Source organism: Macrotis lagotis, chromosome 8 (assembly GCF_037893015.1).
Source record: "Macrotis lagotis isolate mMagLag1 chromosome 8, bilby.v1.9.chrom.fasta, whole genome shotgun sequence".
Classification (NCBI taxonomy): Eukaryota; Metazoa; Chordata; class Mammalia; order Peramelemorphia; family Peramelidae; genus Macrotis; species Macrotis lagotis.
In genome coordinates, this window is record NC_133665.1 from 69,442,591 (window position 1) to 69,462,533 (window position 19,943).

Genomic DNA, 19,943 nt, shown 5'->3' on the forward strand with positions numbered 1-19,943 from the left:
TGTATATAGCTTATCTATAGGTACAGTTGTTTATTATTTTTTCCACCATCTACCAACAAGCTGCCAGACTGCCTTTTACCTTCCACTCCTATGACTTAGTATAGCCTGGCATTTAATACATAATGAATGTGCTTAATATGTTTTTTGATTGACTGCAGATCACTATAAGAGAAATACAAATCAAAACAACTCCTGTGTTTTATCTCATACAAATTTACAAAGATGAAAATAATCACTGTGTAAAGAAAGGTACACCACATACACTAATTGTATTGCTTTGATTTAATCTAACCACTCTAGAAAAAAATTGAATCATGATTTTTTTAAAAGTGACTAAAATAGGGGTGGCTAGGTGGCACAGTGGATAGAGCACCAGCCCTGGAGTCAGGAGTACCTGAGTTCAAATCCAGCCTCAGACACTTAATAATTGCCTAGCTGTGTGGCCTGGGGCAAGCCACTTAACCCCATTGCCTTGCAAAAAAAAAAAACTAAAAAAAAGTGACTAAAATATCCATGCAACTCAGTGCCAGCCTACTCAGCACCAGCCTGGAGTCTGGAAGAATTCAAATCTGGTCTCAGACACTTACCAATTGTATTACCTTGGACATGTCACTTAACTCTGCTTCCCTTAGTTTCTTCATCTGGAACATGACTTGGAGAAGGAAATGGCAAACCACTCTTAAATCCTGCCAAGAAAACTCCAAATGGAGTCATGAAAAAATGACTGAACAACAAAAAATAAAATTTAAACAAATCATGCTGCATAAATATAATGAAATTTTACTACGCTACAGGAAATCATGAATTAGAAGAATTCAGAGAAATATGGGAAGAAGCAGCTTGGTGGAGGGGATAGAAAGTTGACCCTCAAGTCAAAGAAAACTGGCTTCATATCTTGCAGTATTATTCTGAAGAAGTCAACTTATTAGCTCTCAGGGTAATTCCTTAAATATGTGGAAGTTGCAATTTACATTGAGAGAAGTATAAAATCCCTGATTCAATTTTCTTTTAAAGGGGGAAAACAAAGTGAAATAGAATCAGGGAAACAAGGAAACATAGATAAATGGTCTATATATAGTGGATATATAAATGAGTTTTATATATATGTATATTATTTGGATATAAAACAAATGAATATGTGTGTATGTGTGTGTATACAATATAAATAGATAAAAATTTAAAAAACCAAAACTGAACATCTAAGTGGCAAATCTGGATAACTAGAAGGATGATGGTGCCCTTGACTATAGAAGGGAAATTTGGAAAGGGGAAAAGTTTGGGTTGAACAAAAATTAGTTCAATTTTGGACATGTTGAGTTTAAGATACTTGTAAATAAGATGTAATCTTTTATGCTTATTAGTATTTTGTAATTCTTTCTTTAAATGTTAATATCTATATCTATATCTATATCTATATCTATATCTATCTATCTATCTATATATATACATATATATGTGTATATATATATATATACACATATATATGTATATATATACTTGTAACCTGTCTCATCTACTTCCCCCTTCCAAGTTCTATTTATGGCATATGCCTCATGACAAACTTGATTCAGTTTCTGCCTCCAGTGAGCTTCATGGAAATGCTCTTCACCATGGATTTCCTTAGATGCAAATGTCTAAACATACAATGCTATTCCATTCTTCTTTTATTGAATCTGTTGCCTTTGAATAAAATATTCCTTCTACTCCTGGGTTTTATCCCATCGAGTCTCAGTTTGAGGTCATAAATAAATCCTAGAATTAGGTTCTCTAGGTCACTTTGCTAATTACCCTTATTTTATAGGTTTTTTGGTGCTATTTTCCCTGCACTGTTTCTACTCTCTAGATCTTTGTTGTTACTGTTATTTCAGTCATATCCAACTCTTTGTGACCTCATTGGGGTTTTCTTGGCAGATACTGGAGTGGTTTGCCATTTCTTTCACCAGCTCATTTTACAGATGAGGAAACTGGAGTAAACATGGTTAAACGACTTGCCCAGGGAGTGTCAGTCTGATCCTCAATTTTAATCATGAAAATGAGTCTTCCTGAGTCCAGACCCAGCACTCTATCCACAATACCACCTAGCTGTCCCACTCTCTAGATTTAATCATCATCCAATTCATATCTCTCTTTCTTTTATATATAAGAATAAATATAACCTTATCAAAAACTTTGCTAAAATCTACAAAATCTCTATTCATGTCAGAGCCCTCATCTACTATTTTAGTAGTCAATCCTGCCAAAAAAAAAGAAAATGAAATGAGATGTCCTTGATGAAACCATGATGGCTTTTTCACTATTTTCCTTCCTAGGTGATCATTTTCCAGCACTTTAAGGATCTGTTTTGGTATGTTGCCAGGAAATTGAGGTCAAGCTCACCGTACATAATTTGCCTTGTTCTCTTGGGAAGACATTTGCCTTTCTCTAATTATTCTATTTTTCTATGATCTTTTCAGTTTCACTGATAATGGTTCAGCAATCCTACTTGCCAGTTTTTTGACTGGGTAGAGAGGTGGCGCTCATCTGGGACAGGTGACTTGAATTTCACAAGAGAAGTTAGGTTACCTTTTACTGACTTCTTACTTATCTCAGATATCAATCCCCTGTTAATCATTTTTGTTTTTCAGATTTAGGATAAAAGTCATTCTTCTGTGTAGAGAAAACTCAGAAACAAAAAGCATCAGACCAGGAATCAGAAATTCATATCCTGGTTCTGTATTTACCTTGTGATCTTGGAGTGAAAGTACTTGTGCAACTTGTACTAATAATGATAAAAGTAGCTAACATTTATATGAAAAGTTAGGTGGTACAATGCATAGAGTTCCAGACCAGGGAAAACTCATCTTCCTTGATTCTTCATTTACAAAATGAGCTGTAAAACAAAATGGCAACCCTTCTAGTATCTTTGCCAAGAAAACCCCAATGAGGTCACAGAGTTGGACATAACTGAAAACACTGAACAACAGTAATAACATTTACAGAGCTCTTTGTTTGCAAAAAGCTTTATATAGTTGTCTCATTTGTTTCTCAAAACCACCCTGTCAATGAAGCATTACTAGTCCCATTTTTATGGATGAGGAAACTGAGGCTGGTAGAGGGTGTCAATTATTCAGGACCACACAGAGCTAGTCTATGTCAAATTTGAACTCAAGACTCCCTGACTCCAAACCTGATACTTTATTACATCTAGCTGCCTTATTTCTTTTAAAAGATAAAACATTAGGGGAAGCGAGGTGGCACAGTGAAGTCAGGAGGACCTGAGTTCAAATTTGGTCTCAGACATGTAAAAATTGCCTAACTATATGACCTTGGTCAAGTCACTTAACCCCTTTACTTTGCAAAAATAAGTAAATAAATAAATAAAACATTATACAAAGGTAGAATGGTATCAGCCCAATTTGGCCTTACTACATGTCTAAAACAATATTTTCTCAAATAGAAAGGTTCTTCACCAAAATCAGACTGCAGTGATTTTTAAAAAAATTATAATCAGGAACCTAAGGGAGATTATTTCTGTGGTAGCAGTGCATTCCAAAAAAACCAAATTCTGTCACACTCTTCCAACGCAAAAAATACAAACTCTCAGAAAACAATTCTGTAATTTTTGCTCCATTTATAAAACATGAAAGCCAGTCAGACAGTGGCTGTTCTCATTCATTCAATTCTAAGGAAAAGGCTTCAAATCAAAGAGTAATCCCCCAATTTGAAAGCTGGACTGGATGCTGAAACCTTGCTTGGCTCTGAATGGAATTGAACTCTCTTGCCAGGAGTGTCTGGGTGAGCTGCTTGGCTTATCTGCTAGTCTCCCCACTTCCCACACCACTATGTGTGTGGTAACTGAGGTTGAACTGTCTAGGGGGTGAGTACTTTGCTTTTTCAAATAGCTGTTCTAGGGCCCTTTTTGAGTCATCACAAATCTCTTTCCCACACCTTCAGTATCTGTCCATTCTAATGTTTATATAGCATCTTTTTCTAAATCAGGTCAGAGTTAGAATTGTCCTAGGCAAAATTTTGAAATAATGCAGGTTTCTGTTGTCTCTTCAGTCACTTTCTGATCCCAATGTTCTCATGGTTAAATCTCTAGAAAATAGATTTTAGAGCTAGAAAAGATGATAAAGCCCACATCTGGCCTCTCATTTTAGAAAATAGATAAAGGAGGCTTAACTAAGGCAAATAATTTGCTCAAATCCACATGGGCAATAGTAGCAGAATAGGGTGCCTCTGATCAGTTCTTCTGACTCCGAATTCAGTAATCTTTCTATTATATTACTCTGCCTCATTCCTAGTCTGATTTTAGGAAGGGATGTCAAAAAGAATTAAGGAATCAAACTTTAAGGTTGAATTTCAAAAATCAATCCTTAGAGCCTTCCCTGAAATCAAACTATTGTGAGTCTATATTTCCTATATAAGCATATGACATTTGACTAAACTTAGGATGCGATTCAGCTTCTCATTTTGGAATTAGAATTCCTACTTTTTTGCATTTTCTCTCTGGTTTATTCACTATGTTAAAGTTCTATTTTCTGAGCAGACTTCTATTTTAGGTGCTACAGGAAATACAAAGTTTAGATAATATATAGACCCTGTCCACATGGAATTAATAGTAAAGGTATATGGCCCATACCCAAGTAAATATAATACATGATGTTCTGTAAGGCAATTATAAAAGAAGAGATTAGGTGAATGTTGACTAGAGGATCAGGGAAGACTCCCAGGAGAAGGAAGAATTTGAGTCGGACTTCAAAAGAGGATCTTCTCCTCCCAGATTGAATTTTTTTGACTAGGTAAAAGAAACCTTCTTTACTCCATTTTTTTTACACAGGAAATGAAAACTTTTTATTTAACTTAAATTTGCTTAGTTTTATATTTAGGGTAAGTATAAAGGCCCAGTTAATCAATTCATTAGACTGGTCAAGGCAAGACACTTGAGCTAGACATAGGATTTAAAAAGCAATTGGTCTTTTAGTAGTTCTCTTGTAATCACAAAAATGGTATTGTACTCAGGATATATATTTCCCATAATCTTAGTATAATGCACTGTTCACAATTTGCAATATTTGGAAAACCATACAAACAGGACATAGCCAAATTAGAGATGTTTGACAGACTTTTGTAAAGTACTTAGGAATGTCAGCTATTTTCCCAAATATTCATTTTAAACTACAAAAAGAACATAAATTCATATAAAATCACAGCAGATGCTAACAGACATCTTTTAAGAAAAAAAATCAGATATTAATTCAATTTGCCACCCCCCCAATGTGACTAAGAAATAAAGTTACAAGTAGTAATGCCTGAATTTTAGAACAATTAACTAGCTGAATTAACCCTTTAAAAAAATATAACTATACAGTATTATTGCACTCCATGAATGTGCAGTATTCTAAAACATGCCAACACTGAAAGACTGTCTTGCACTGAGGTTTTCCAAGAAGTTCAACGAGGCTGCCAATAAAGCATCTGGTCTGTACTAACAGTGTGCTGTCTTCAGTACAGGCCTTCATCGGCATGAACCACGCTGCTCTTGCAAAAATCCATTCATGTAAAAGATGGGGCTATGATCAGTGATGTGGGATTGGATCCATATGCACATTGAGTTTCGTTTCGTTGTTAAGAATTTGAACAAGCTGCTGCATGGATGGAAGGTGCCCAGATTCCAGCTTTGACCATACTGGTACATCATTTAGCATTATTTCAAATGCACCTGTTGACATACATTGGTTCTCAGTCATGTTACTTAGGAAGAAAACCATCATACCCGCATAGACCTTATTTTCTTGGCCCCATTGCCAGATGCTAAGGAGCCTGCATGCCAAAGAAAGCAAAAGGATCCTTGCCAACAATTATGAAGCCTGGTAATACTAGTTTGAAGACTGGCAGGAAAGATGCTATGTGCCTCTGTATTGGCTGAGGGAGGCAATTCCCTCCCTGTATGCGGATGTCTGGGTACCGCTGGCTAACAACCCGATGCACTCCTCCAGCACCCGCCGAGGGCCTCAGCGGACACGGACCTGGACCCGGAGCGGCGGCCCCGCGGCGCCCTGCGTCCTGAGCCGCCTGCCCGGCCCGCCGCCCGCGTTGGCCGAGGCATCGCCCCGGAGCCGCCGCGGCGCCGCCCGGCCCGACATTTCCATTTCTTTCCTACCTAGTCTTCATCATGGAATGGGCATTGGTTCAGCCAGACTGAGACCTGTTAAAGATCTTTGTCTTCCATTGCATCCGCAGACATTTCCAGTTATTCTCATCTGTATCTGTGAAAAGGTGAGGCTGGTGACTTGACACAGCCTCCCCCCTCTTAGATTCAATTCCCTTGCATATCGCGGCATACTTCCCTGATGCCATGGTCCTCTTCCAGAAGAAAGGAAAACAATAACCAACATAAGATACAATTAATACGATTCCAGGAATGGGAAATATCATGAACAAATACATTGAGAGGAGAGATACTACTGGACAATCCTTTTGGGGGGGTGCAGGAGATAGTGGAGGGAAAGGGGGAAGGAAAAGAGGAGGTAGAGAAAAGCGCAGTTTGGCTAGATCCTGTGGCTATGGAACACCAGGCAAATGGATCAAGCATCCTTCTTTTCTTCCATAACTAAAGAAGAGGAAGCAGAAGGAGTAGTTGCGCTTCAGCGGCTCAGGGGGTGATAAAAGCAGAATAGAAAAGGCAAAGAAAATTATGTAAGATATGGTAGATTGGGCTTTTCCTAAGGCACGGGTCTAATAATGTCATTTCTCTGATCAAGAAGATTCAATAGCTCCTTATTACCTTATGGATTAAAAAGTAACTTGTGTGTCTGACATTTAAAACTTTTCATAATCTTGCTCCAGGTAATTTTTCCAGGCTGATTACAAATTAATTTCCTTGTTCATTCTGTGTTCTAGCCAAACTTGATTTTGATTACACATAATATGATCCCTTCAGGCTCAATTGAAGTTGAGCAACCTCCTCTAAGAAATATTTTTTCATCTCCCTTTATCAGAGATCCTCCACACACAGTACTTTGCATTTATTTTAAACTCTACTTTGAATTTATATCTATGTGCAAGTCTTTCTTTAGCACAAGAACAATCCTGTATTTTTTCCTCACATCCCCAGCAGCTAGATATAATAAGAGTTTAATAATGGCTTATTAAATTGAATTCAAGATCATAGGAAGGGGAAGTAGGCCATGATGGCTGCCAGAGTTTCTATCTACATCTGTCCCATTTTTGGTAATACTGTCACTAAAAATGAACCATCAACAAAGAGAAAGGCTGATAAAACCCAGTAGATAAGCAATAGTTCCAAGAAATAATGAAAAAGTAAGATTGCAGGTTACTACCAGTGAAAGAATTGTTAATGAAGCACAGCTTTAGATGCCATCTGGTTGCCCAAATGACTTGACGGAGATCTTTTGGGAGGACAGACAGGGTGTGATGGGAAAGTGTAGAGGACTTTCATTAAACCAGCATAGGAAAGATTTGTATCTTTGGTGAGTCTAGACTCTCAGACTATACGCTTTTGGGTTATGCCTAAACACGGTTATGAGGAGCCTAATTGGAGAAGCATTGTTTTGGTATATTTTGATCCTATTCCCATTTTACTTTTTTAGTTCTGAAGTTAGAGGGTCTGGTGCCAAATCTTGCCTCTGTTCCTTACTACCTATGTCACTATGGGCAAGCAACTTGTCCTCTCTGGTCCTCATCTTTAAAATGAGGTAGCTTGGACAAGTTGACCTCTCCAGGCCCTTCCAGACCCTAATCTATGATATTTTGAGCCTAGTGTATCATAGTATTTGGGGAACTGTTCTTGAAGCCAGGAAAACCTGAGTTCAATACAGTCTGTCACATACTGACTTTGTAAACTTGGACAAGTGTTTGAACCTCTCAACAATTCTCAAAGACAATAATTTATAATGATGTTGCCAGCCTTCATTAGGAGGAATTTTATTCTCCTGAGATTTTCCTATAGCAGCGAACTCAGAGATCTAGCTCCACTGCAAAACAAAATTAGGAAGGGATCACCAAGGAGAAAGTGCAGTGAATTAATTTACTGTCAATCAGCTTTTCATCCTTCAGAGACATGAATACTTCCTTTTTCTATAACTCTCTTCAGTTTATAAAGTACAGTTTCATTTTAACCACACTATAGCCTTGTTTATGGAGGGCAGGTACTTTTATATTCTCATTTTAAAGGTGAATAAACTGAAGCTAAGAGAACTAGTAGTAATAGGCTACGGAGTTAATGATATCAATCAGATCTTAAACCAAGACTGTACTCTTTTTGTCAAACTGATCAGCTAGAAATGGTCTGTGGGGCTGGTGTAGGCAGCTAGTGGTTCCTGTTTATTGTTGAGGTCACAGTTAAAGGGGTACATAGATATTCAGGCTTCTATATTCTATGAGAGGAGAGGTAGACAGAAGGAGGAAGACTGAACAACTGCCTCAAGCTCATCTCATGATGTGTCTGAGGAATGCAAAGCCATGTGTTTAGTTGGAGGCAAGTCATGACCAGTGCAAGACTGGTTGCTTATAGTTGGTAGGAAAAAAATTATTCAGAGAGGAAATGAAGACCAAACAAAAAACTTACCAACAACATTACAAAACCATTCAGAATCCTAACAGTTCCTATCTTTTAGACAGGCAGGCAGGCCTGGTCTTTCTTTTTTTTTTTCCCATCTATTTTAAGGCAATGGAATTACATGACTTGCCCAAGGTCACACAGATAGGTTAAGTATTAAGTGTCTGAGGTCACATTTGAACTCAGGTATTTATCTATTTTGCCACCTAGCTGCCCCTAGACTGGTCTTTCAAAATTTCAATTAGCCTGTTAATTGTCCCTTTTGTAGGGAAAGTGGTATTGGCAGAACCTGATGATGATAATAATTGGGAAAATATTAAGAAGATGTGGATTTTAACCTGGTCTCTTTTAACTCAGTCAGGTTTAGAAAAATCTGGTTTTGTGTTATCATGGACCGCTTTGGCAGTCTGTTAAAATCAATGGATCCTTTCCCAGAATATTTTCAAATGCATAAAATAAAACATAAGATGATGAAGGAAACCAAATACAGTGAAATATAGTTATCAGATTTTAAAAAATTCATAGGCCTCAGATTATTAAGACTATCTTAAGGGAATTGTTTATTTCCTTCATTAATTGAGACAGTCTATTCCTTCTGTAAATTTTGACTAGCTTAAAGTGTTATTAATATTAATTTGTTAATTAATATGAACTTCACCTGACCAAAATAGATCACATGGAATGTCAAAATTTACTTAGAGTCTTTTTTATTTATTTATTTTTTTTGGCAAGGCATTGGGGTTAAATGACTTGTCCAAGGTCACACAGCTAGATAAGTATTAAGGCTCTGAGGTCAGATTTGAACTCAGGTACTTAGAGTCTTAAACATTTGTTAGCTAAGTCAGAGTTAGAATCTCGGCTATCCCTGATTCCTTAGTGACATGTAAATGATCCTCCTCAATTCACTTATTTTTGAATTTGTGAGGTTTCTGTCCTTAGGACATTTATGAAATTTTGACTTTGCTTAACTAAGTTCAATTTTAATGACATTGAAAGAAGTATGGGATTATGCACCCATCTTCTCTTTAACCTTTATGGTCAAAGAGGAATGTACAAGATTGCAAGATGTAAAAGAATTATTTTTCTGTCACTCAATGTAACTTTGTCCTCAAGAGAGTTTGTAAGACTCCTAAAAAGAGTTCAGGTTTTTTCTGAGGTCTTAACATAAGTTTGAGCATAATAAAAATATCTAGATTTTAAAACCTCTATAATTTCTGTGTTTTGGTAAATATATTTATTTGGCAGCAATTACCCACCACATGAATCAAAAAGGAAATATTTCTTTAATAACAAATTCTTGGCCTAAATCTCTCCTAGGTCTAACTGTGTCAGCTTGGGCAGATGATATAAAACTCCTTGAGCCTCAGCTTTCTTTGGATAATAAACACAGTAGTTAACATATATAAATTGAAGACAGGGATTTTTAACATAAAAGTCTGGCAAACATTTTATGAAAAAAAAATTTGATAGTTGTATTTCAATTTAATTTGTCCCTCTTTTGTAATCCTATGGATTTTATGTATTTGAGGGCATTATTCTGAGAAGGAATGTATCACCAGACTGTCAAAGATGTCATGACACGTGAAAGGTTATGAACTTTTTTTTTTAGATTTTTCAAGGCAATGGGGTTAAGTGGCTTGACCAAGGCCACACGGCTAGGTAATTATTAAGTGTCTGAGGCCGGATTTGAACTCTGGTACTCCTGACTCCAAGGCCAGTGCTCTATCCACTGTGCCACCTAGCCGCCCCTGGTTATGAACTTCTGTTTTAATTTTTGAACATTATTTTATGTGCATTATATCAAATGATTATCTTTAATAATGTTTGTCACATTTCACAAAGTTATCATGAGAATCACATATCAGCATATGTAAAAAATTCCAGTCATTTATAAATTGCTATACAAAGTTACAGTATTATTATTATCATTATCATTATCATTATTATGACTAATGATATTAATAATAATCAGATATCCATTTATGGTATGGCTAAAGACCTAGTCAGCAAAGAAAAAAAAAGAGGATTAGCTAATTGTATGTGCAGAATCAAGAGGCTTGGGTTCAAAATCTAACTCTTTCCAATTTATCCTTTATGCATCTTATTTGCAATAGTTGCTGATGTGTTTTTCTCCCCTCATTTTTCTCCCTTGAGGACAAAGACTGACTATTGCCTTTCTTTGTATCCCCAGGGTCTGTTACATAGTAGGAGAGTAATAAATTTTTCTGATTGACTATGGACCTTGGAGAAATCTCTCAACTTCTCTAGGCCATTGGTTTCTTCATCTGTAAAATATCAGAGTAGAGTAGATAATCTCTAAATTCCTTTATAGTTCTAATAAATTGTCATTCTAGCATGAAAAAGAGTTGTTAGTTGAAGTAGGAACTTGTGCTTTGATGAGAATGAATGGTCATTGTGTCCAATATTCAAAGATATGTTAAAAATAATCAGTAAAACAGAGGTTATTCTTAAGGACAAGGGCATTTCAGAAATTCAAGTATATTATCTTTTGGTGACAAGCAGTGAGGGCAGAGCAGGCCTAAGTTCAAATAAGTGATAACAGCTAACAATTGAAGAGTAAACATGAAAATGAGAAAGCATTTTGTTGATAATGGTTCTTTGGTCATGGACTTTGGTCAGAAGTTATATTTTTCTTATTTAAGTCAATTGAACTCTTTAGAAGAAATATATAGAGCCTAAAAATATCACTTTTGAAATTGGGTCAAAATCAAACTTGGGCCTTGCCCCTTCTGGTAAGTGACAGAGAGCAAATCACTTAGCCTTCATTTCTTCATCTGAAAAACAATTGGGTGGTGGTGGTGGTGGAGAAAGTCTCTTAGATCCCTTCTGTAAATCTATGACTGTATCATTTCTTTTTAAAAAATGTTTTCTCTTGTTTCTTTTTTACCTTTTTTCTCTGTTATTTATTTTTTCCAATGGCATACAAAGATAGCATCCAACATTTATCCTTTTGCAAGGTTTTGAGTTCTATAATTTTTTATCACCCTCTGTTCCCTCCCTCATCCCCATGGCAGTGAATAATCTGATTTAAGTTGTATATGTACAATTGTATTTAACAGACCATATCATTTCTAATTTGCCCAAAAGAAACAGAGGTAGACTTGGGAAGAGGCTTATACCCCTATAAGGTTTATCATTCTACTTTTTATGGATATCATTAGCTAGTTTTGACTGCCCTACAGCCAGGGCTATGCAGCAACTAGCTCTGACTGGCTTTCCAAAGGCCATTATTAATTTTTCAGTATGAGCATTTGTTATTGTTGTTCTGTTGTTCATCCTTCATTTTCATAGAGGATTAATGACATCAGATGATATCTTGAATTGGCATAAGTGAGGCAGAATTGGACAAAGCTGCCAGCCTCACTCTATCCTCCAGAGTCATCAAACTCCAGTGATGAGACTTAAGTTCAGATGACTAGTTTTGTCCCAGGAGTGCAGTGGATACCTTGGCATCTTCAGTGTCTGACCAAGCTCTAACTGGTAATCATCAAAATAATCAGGTTACTGGCTAATAAAAAAAGAGTTGTGGATTAGTGGAATAGATTAGGCACACAAGTAAACGACCATAATAATCTTGTGTTTGATAAATCCAGAGACCCAAATTTCTGGGACAAGAACTCCTCACTAATTGATCAAAGCACCTGAGAAAACTGGAAAACAGTTTGGCAGAAACTAGGTATAGACAAACATCAAACACTATGTTCTTAGATAAGGTGCAAATGAATACATAATTTAAACATAAAAGGTTCTACCATATGCTAATTAGGAAATCATGGAATAGCTTACCTATCAGATCTTTGGATAAGGGAAGAATTTAGGACCTAACAAGAGACAGAATGCATTACAATATGTAAAATAGATGATTTTGAGTTTATTAGATTTAAAAGTTTTTTGCATAAACAAAACCAATGCAATCAACATTAGAAGAAAAGCAGACAACTGGAAAAATTTTTACAGCAAAGTGTCTCAGATAAAGTCCTCCTTTCTCAAATATATAGAAAATTGAATAAAATTCGTGACTATAAGTCATTTATTAATTAAGTGGTCTATTAATTAAGTGATCTATAATTTTATGAAAAAATATTCTATATTACTATTGATTAGATGAAGACAAATTAAAACAACTCTGAAGTATCACCTTACTCTTATCAGATTGACTTATTTTTCAAAAAAGTAAAATGATAAATGTTGGAGAGGAAGTGAGAAAATTGGGACACTAATGCATTGTTGGTAGTGTTGTGAATGATCCAACCATTCTGGGGAGTAATTTGAAATTCTTTGACTCAGAAATACCACTACTAGGTCTGTATCCTAAAGAGAATTTTTTAAAAAAGGAAAAGGACCTATTTATGCAAAATATTTATAGCAAGGAATTGGAAACTGAGGGGATGTCCAACAGCTGAAGAATGGCTGAACAAGTTATAGTATATAATTGTGATGGAATACTTTTGTACTATAAGAAATGATGAGCAGGACTTACCTGAACCAATGCTTATTGAAATGAGCAGAACCAGAAGAATATTGTACACAGTAGCAGCAATGATCAATATGGAAATGTTTTCCATGATTGCACATGTATTTGTTGCTAATTGTTGTTGAAACATTTCAGTTGTATCTTATTCTTCATGACTCCATTTGGGGTTTTCTTGGTAGAGAAACTGAAGTGGTTTGTCATTTCCTTCTCCAGTTTCTTTTACAGAGGAAGACCTGAGGCAAACAAAGTTAAGTAATTTGCTCAGGGTCACAGGATAGAAAGTGTCTGAGGTTAGATTTGAATTCATGGAAATGAGTCTTCTTGATTCCAAGCCCAGGGCATCATTGCACCACCTAGCTGCCTTGCATATATATAACCTATATTAAATTACTTGCTATTACAGGGAGGGATAAGGGCAGAGTAGGAAGAAGAGAATTTATAATGCAAAATTTTAAAAACAAAATGTTAAAAATTGTTTTTATATAAGCATCAAATAATGGAAGATGTTGAATGATAAGAGGAGTATAAATTTTACTCAGGAAGCAATAAGATTATAAAGATTTTTGAGCAGATACATGACATCAAAAATTATTCTTGTTTGTAGGAAGAATGAAGTGGGAGGAGGAAAGGGAAATAGTAGAGAAGAATATGTAGCCTTGTGCCCACTGGTGAATTTTGGTGATTATTTTTTAAAGGCTATGTCCTAATTGGGAAACAGGATAACTAGTGCTCTACAATAGCCATTCACAGAATATCTTTGGTTTCTATTGCTATTCTTTTCAAAAGACCCTAAACTCTGTAGATATCCTTTTCAGAAGGTCCTGAAAAGTAAAATGATAAATGTTGGAGAGGAAGTGAGAAAACTGGGACACTAATGCATTGTTGGTAGTGTTGTGAATGATCCAACCATTCTGGGGAGTGATTTGAAATTCTTTGACTCAGAAATACCACTACTAGGTCTGTATCCTAAAGAGAATTTTTTTAAACAGGTATTAAGACAACCTTTTATTCTTGGTTCCAACACTGACTTAGACTATAATAACCTTGGGCAAATCATTTCATTTATTTATTATTCAAGTTTATTTGCTTTACAAAGTTCCAAGGCTGTAATTTCTTTTCCTCCTACATCATTTCTAGGCATCTGGGGTAACTTAAAGAAATGCTTGCACAAAATATGCCAAATGCCCCAGATGCTAGACCTTGTGGGATCTAAATTCTGCAAATGATATTTTTTCTCTCTGTGTGCTTTTAAATTTATTGCAGGCAGAAGGTACTCTCTTAAGCACAAGACATTATGTGAGTCCATTTCTCATTAAATCCAAACAAACATGACTCTGCACATGGTATGCTGTCTTGGAGACCTTTTGTATGAAAGAATGCTGTTCTCCAAGGACATTTATGCAGGCCCAGACTGTAGGTTTACATGTAGCCACATTCCATTTTTCATTAGAGTGTAGCAGACCTTGAACTTGGAAAAACAAAATCCTTTGAAGCCTCTCCAGCCATAAAAATAGACTCCCACTTTTTTATGAGCCTTTAATGTTTCCAAATAAAAGGAATTATATTCTTTCTTAAACCTTATACTGGTCAGGAGGGTATTGTGGGAGGGAGGTTATTTCCTTGACCTTCTCCCTACTTTAACCTCCATCCATGTAAAAAAATTTATTCCAGATCTGCTGATTCTATGATATTGCGTTAATACTACAAGGATTCATGATTTCATCACTGTAGCCAATCCCTCCATCATTTCTGATTGCAGCCCTTCCCATGCCCCAGGAGAGATGATGTGCTTGAGTCTTTGCAGCAGAAATATTTATCATTTCATGCCCAATCATCAGATGCTGATCTTGGTCACACTTGACAAGGCTGGCATTTCCCTGTGTGAATCTGAAATCATTCTAGCATGGTAAACCTATTAATTTGTATTCCCATGGGCATAGCCTTTGAAAACCCAGGCCACCATCATCTCCAAACCACAGAGAACAGCTTTCAGAGATGAAGTTATTTAAAGACTATTTTTTAAAAAAGACTGAAGTCTGAATTTGCCCACCAAAATGCATTCCCCTCTGCTTTTTTATTGCAGTACCAGTCAATTAGATTGGGACCTTAATAACCTTGAATCTTAAGTTCTCACTGAGAATTCAAAAAGTTCAATTTTGTGAGTGATGAAATTCCTTCAAAACAACAAATTGCATTTTGGTGGGCAAATTCAGACTTCAAAGTATAACCATAAATGTGTAGCTGTATTCTAGCTGGAGAAAAAATTCAATTAAATAATTACATTTAAGTACTTACATATGCCAAGCACATGTTATTCACTGAAGATAATGATACAAAGATGAAGACAGTCCTCACTCTTAAGAACTTAGGTTTTAATGGGAAAGATGGCAAATAAAGGGGAGTGGTTGTCAGAGAAAAGTATTTTGCTTTGGAAAATTTGAGCAGTAAACTGACATACCCTTCCCCATAGTAATTCATATTCTGAGTTCTAATCTTGTCTTGGACACAAGCTGTCTGAGCCTAACCAAGTCACCTTAACCTCTCTCAGTCTCAATTTCCAACTATGAATATAGTAATAACACCTACCTCACTGGGGCTGTTGTGAGGATGAAATGAGTTATTATATGTAAAGCATTTTGTATAGTGTAAAGCACTGTATAAATGTTAATTATTCTTGTTGTTATTACCATTATTATAAGCAATGACAATATTGATTTTACTATGATTCCAGAACAGGAAAGGGAAGAGGGTTATCACTAGCAGGAAGAAGTCTGGGGGTAAAGTGAGGATTCGCTAGAAATTATCTAGAGATAATAGGTCATATGAAGAATTCACTAATCAGGCATTCAAGAAACATTAATTATTGATTCTTATTATCTTACTCTGGTCTTTGTTCAATGAGTTTAGATAAAAATAGTCCTGGGACAAATTACCATCCTGCTACCATTTAAGACATTTGAGGACTTATACAATAAAATGTGATCAAGACGAAGGACAAATCTATTTAGAAGAAAGGTTCTTTAACGCGGGGCCCATGTACTTATTTTTAACAAATAGATTGTTTTATATCAATATAATTGGTTTGATTTTTGATGCTTTAATTTTATTTTGTGCATTCAAAAAATCATTCTCAGAAGGAGGTCTGCCTGCTTCACCAAAATGCAAAAGGAATCTATGACATACAAAAAGTTAAGAACTCCTGACCTAGACAAAGTGTTTGGAGAAAAAAATTCTGAGGAAGGATGTGATCCTCAGCAAATCACTTGACTGGTCTCAGCCTCAATTATCTCATTTGTAAAATGGAAATAATAATAACACCTGACTCACAGGGTTATTGTGAGACTTTAATATGCTAATATATATATAAAGCACTTTGCAAAGTTTAATGTAGTATCTTAATCTTAGTGATTGTTATTATTAAGAACTTTAATGTTTGCAAACTATATCTCTACAATAATGTTATGAACTAGCTATTATAAGCATTATTATCCCCATTTTATAGATTAGGGAACTAAAACCAAGAAATTAAATTATTTGTTCAACTAATAAATGATAGCGTGGAGATTTGAATCCAGATCTCTTTGACTCCACTGTGTAATGTTGTTGCCTTCTCTGGTCTACCAGACTATGAAATGATATCCTCAAAGCTAATATGACCTCTCTTCTCCATTCCTACTTAATTTAAACCAATTATCTCTCCAAACAAATAAGATTTTTAAAAAAGCAGGAGTTTAGTCAATGCATTTCTCAACAGTTGAGTTGCTAGGATACACCTATTAGGTTTCCACAACAAAAGCAGTAATTCTCAGGATGTATTGCACTGGCAGGAAGGAATTGTACATATGCTCCCTCTTCCCTTTATATCCAGCTGTCTTTCCAACTTCCTTATTTCTCTGGATGATACAACTGTCATTCAGTCAACAGACTCAAAACCTTCAAGTCATTTTCCCTAACGAAGGGAAGGTATCCCACACCTTCCAAATTTAATGAACTGTTAACAGACTTTGAATTCTTGACAATAGTTCCCAAATTCATTTTGCTGTCATTCTAATCCTGAGTCAAAATTGCAGATGATTCTTCTGTCTATAGAAAGTTCCATAAAAGAATAAGTAGGCTGTCCCATTTTAACAATGATGAGTTGTACAAGGCAAGTAGCATAAACTATCATTAAAGAGTTTTATGAGCTAATAAATGAGCAGGCTGGTAAGATATTGAGAATAAGAGTAATTTGATTGACTATGTTGGGATCTCTGAGATAGTAATATATAAAGGCAAACCTCTAGGATAATAGAGTCTAGGATAATAGAAACACACACATATACCTATACTGTATATATAGGATTTTACAGGAAGGCTCGGATGAAAATATATGGAGCTGATAAGGTATAAGTCAATGGAAAGAACACCCACATGATCAATCAGTCACAAGTTAAGTGCCTGACCTTGTGTTAGGTACTATGCTAAGCACTGGGGAAAGGCAAAAACAGTATGGGGTAGAAGATACTTAAGGAGCTCAGAGCTCAGTCAAAGTAAGGGTTAGTATAGTTCTATAGTATAGTATGTAATTTGTAATTGGGATATCCATATTAGAATACAAATCAGATGTGTAATAAAAATTGCAAATGAAATTAAAATTGCATATTAGTTTCTTTAAAAAAAGATAGAAATTAATTTCTTAACTATAGAAAAGTCTGGACACAGGCACCAAACCTTATTTGTTTGCTATATCATCTGGTATAGATTCCCTTATGCCACACAAATGTTGAGAAAGAATATTATGTAATTTGGCTATTTCTTGCCTTGGCCACTACTAATTGCAACCCTGACTTCCTTTTCTTCAACTTCATCCTTGAAATCACAAGATCTCGCTCCAGATAGATGAAGTAACCTATGCATCCAATGTAGAAACAATGAGTTCTCTGTTAAAAGGTCGGTCATGTTCTTTCCAAACACATAGAAACCTTTCATTTTCTGTCTAGAGATAGTTGGCATTTTATCTGTTAGACTCCAGAGAGCCAGTTAGTTACCAGGGGCTACAGGGTACCAGCAAGATTTCTGAATGTTCCTTTGTGTTTTTACTGAATCATGGTCAAAAGCCAAATATATAAATGCCCATTCCTTTCCATCCTGAAGACAGAAGCTGTTAAGATATTATTCCTTCAAAAGAAGGCTTACAATAGTTCTTAGGAGAGCTCAGATTTGATAGGCACAAGTTGAGCTGGGTGGAATTCTACACTGAAAGAGAGTTGGAAGAGGAGGAGGAACTTAAAAAATGAGCTTTCATTTTTATTTTATTTTATTTTTTACACAATTTTATTTATTACACAATCTTCTATAGCCTCTACTATTTTGTTGTTTAAAGGGCAGGTAATGCTAGAAGACTGTAGACAAATAACAACCAGTTGGTGTATGGAAAGAATGGTGAATCTTAAAGCTTGTAATAAATCAGCAAGCATTTATTGAATACCTACTATGTGTATATGAAGACAATGAAAGAGTGCTTGTCTTCAAGAAGTTTGCAGCCATATAAAAATACATTTGCTCTATATCACTAAGAAAAAGAGAAATGCAAATCAAAATTGTCCTGAGGCTTTACCTTACATCCCTCAAACTGGGAAAGATGCCAAAAAAAAAAATGGAAGTATTGTGGAAAAGTAGGCATGTTAGTACATTGTTGGTGGAACTATTAATCAGTGATATAATTTTGGAAAGCATTTGGAATTATGCAAAGAGTAAAATATCCATTCCCTGCGATCTAGACTACTTAGTCTAGACTAAAAAGTGAGTAGGCTGGTAAGATATTGAGAATAAGAGTAAACAGATTGACTATGTTGGGATCTCTGTGATAGTAATATATAAAGGCAAACCTCTAGGATAATAAATACTCACATATGTACATATATATATATATATATATATATATATATATATATATACATACATGCAGAGGATTTTACAGGAAGGCTTGGATGAAAATATATGGAACCAATATGGTGTAAGTCAATGGGAAGAACGCACACTATCAATCAATCCACAAGTTAAGTGCTGTTGATAAAAAGAAAGTCTCTCTATATAGTTTTCCTTGTTAAATATTCTATTTTCCCCAATTACATATAAAATAATTTTAAACATTATTTTTAGGAACAATTTTTTTAGGTTTTTGCAAGGCAAATGGAGTTAAGTGGCTTGCCCAAGGCCACACAGCTAGGTAATTATTAAGTGTCTGAGGCCAGATTTGAACCCAGGTACTCCTGACTCCAAGGCCGGTGCTTTATAGCCACCCCTAAATATTTATTTTTGAAAGTGTTGAGCTACAAATTCTCTCCCTTATTCCCTTCCTCTCTCATTGAGAAGGTAAGCAATTATTTTCATATTAGTCATGTTGTAAAAGAAAACATGGATGAGGAAAAAATGCCTATGTATTCAGATTCCATCAATTTTTTACTCGAGATGGATAGTATTTTTTTACCATGTGTCCTTCTGAATTATCTTAGATCATTGTATTGCTGAAAGTAGCTCAGACATTCATACTTGATTATCATATTATATTGCTGTTATTATAAACAATATTCTATTGGTTCTATTTCACTTTGCATCAGATCTTATAAATCTCTCCAGGTTTTTTTGAAAGCATCCTGATTGTCATTTCTTATAGCAACATAGTATTCCATTACAATCATAAACTACAACTTGCTCAGCCTTTCCCCAGTTTATGGGCTTAACTGCTAATTCTTCGCCACAGCTAAAAAGAACTGCAATAAATATTTTTGAACATATAGGTCCTCTTTCTTTTGTTTTAATCTCTTTTCAAGAACTAGTAGTGGTATTGCTGGATCAAAGGGTGCACATAGTTTTAATGATTTGGGCAGTTTTCTAAATTGCTCTCCA

The 19,943-nt window shown here is 35.5% G+C and overlaps 1 protein-coding gene and 1 pseudogene across 3 annotated transcripts in view; one reads left to right on the plus strand and one right to left on the minus strand.

The window, feature by feature from the left end:
- Positions 1-5,019: 5,019 nt before the first annotated feature.
- LOC141496479 (thioredoxin reductase-like selenoprotein T) lies at positions 5,020-8,221 on the minus strand (annotated as a pseudogene).
- Positions 8,222-8,392: 171 nt separating this feature from the next.
- MLANA (melan-A) overlaps positions 8,393-19,943 on the plus strand; it is a 47,503-nt gene continuing 35,952 nt past the window's right edge. For all 3 annotated transcript variants that reach the window (XM_074197480.1, XM_074197481.1, XM_074197482.1), the window contains exon 1: positions 8,393-8,479. The gene's annotated coding sequence lies outside the window, so the exon portion shown is untranslated. The remainder of the gene's footprint in view (positions 8,480-19,943) is intronic.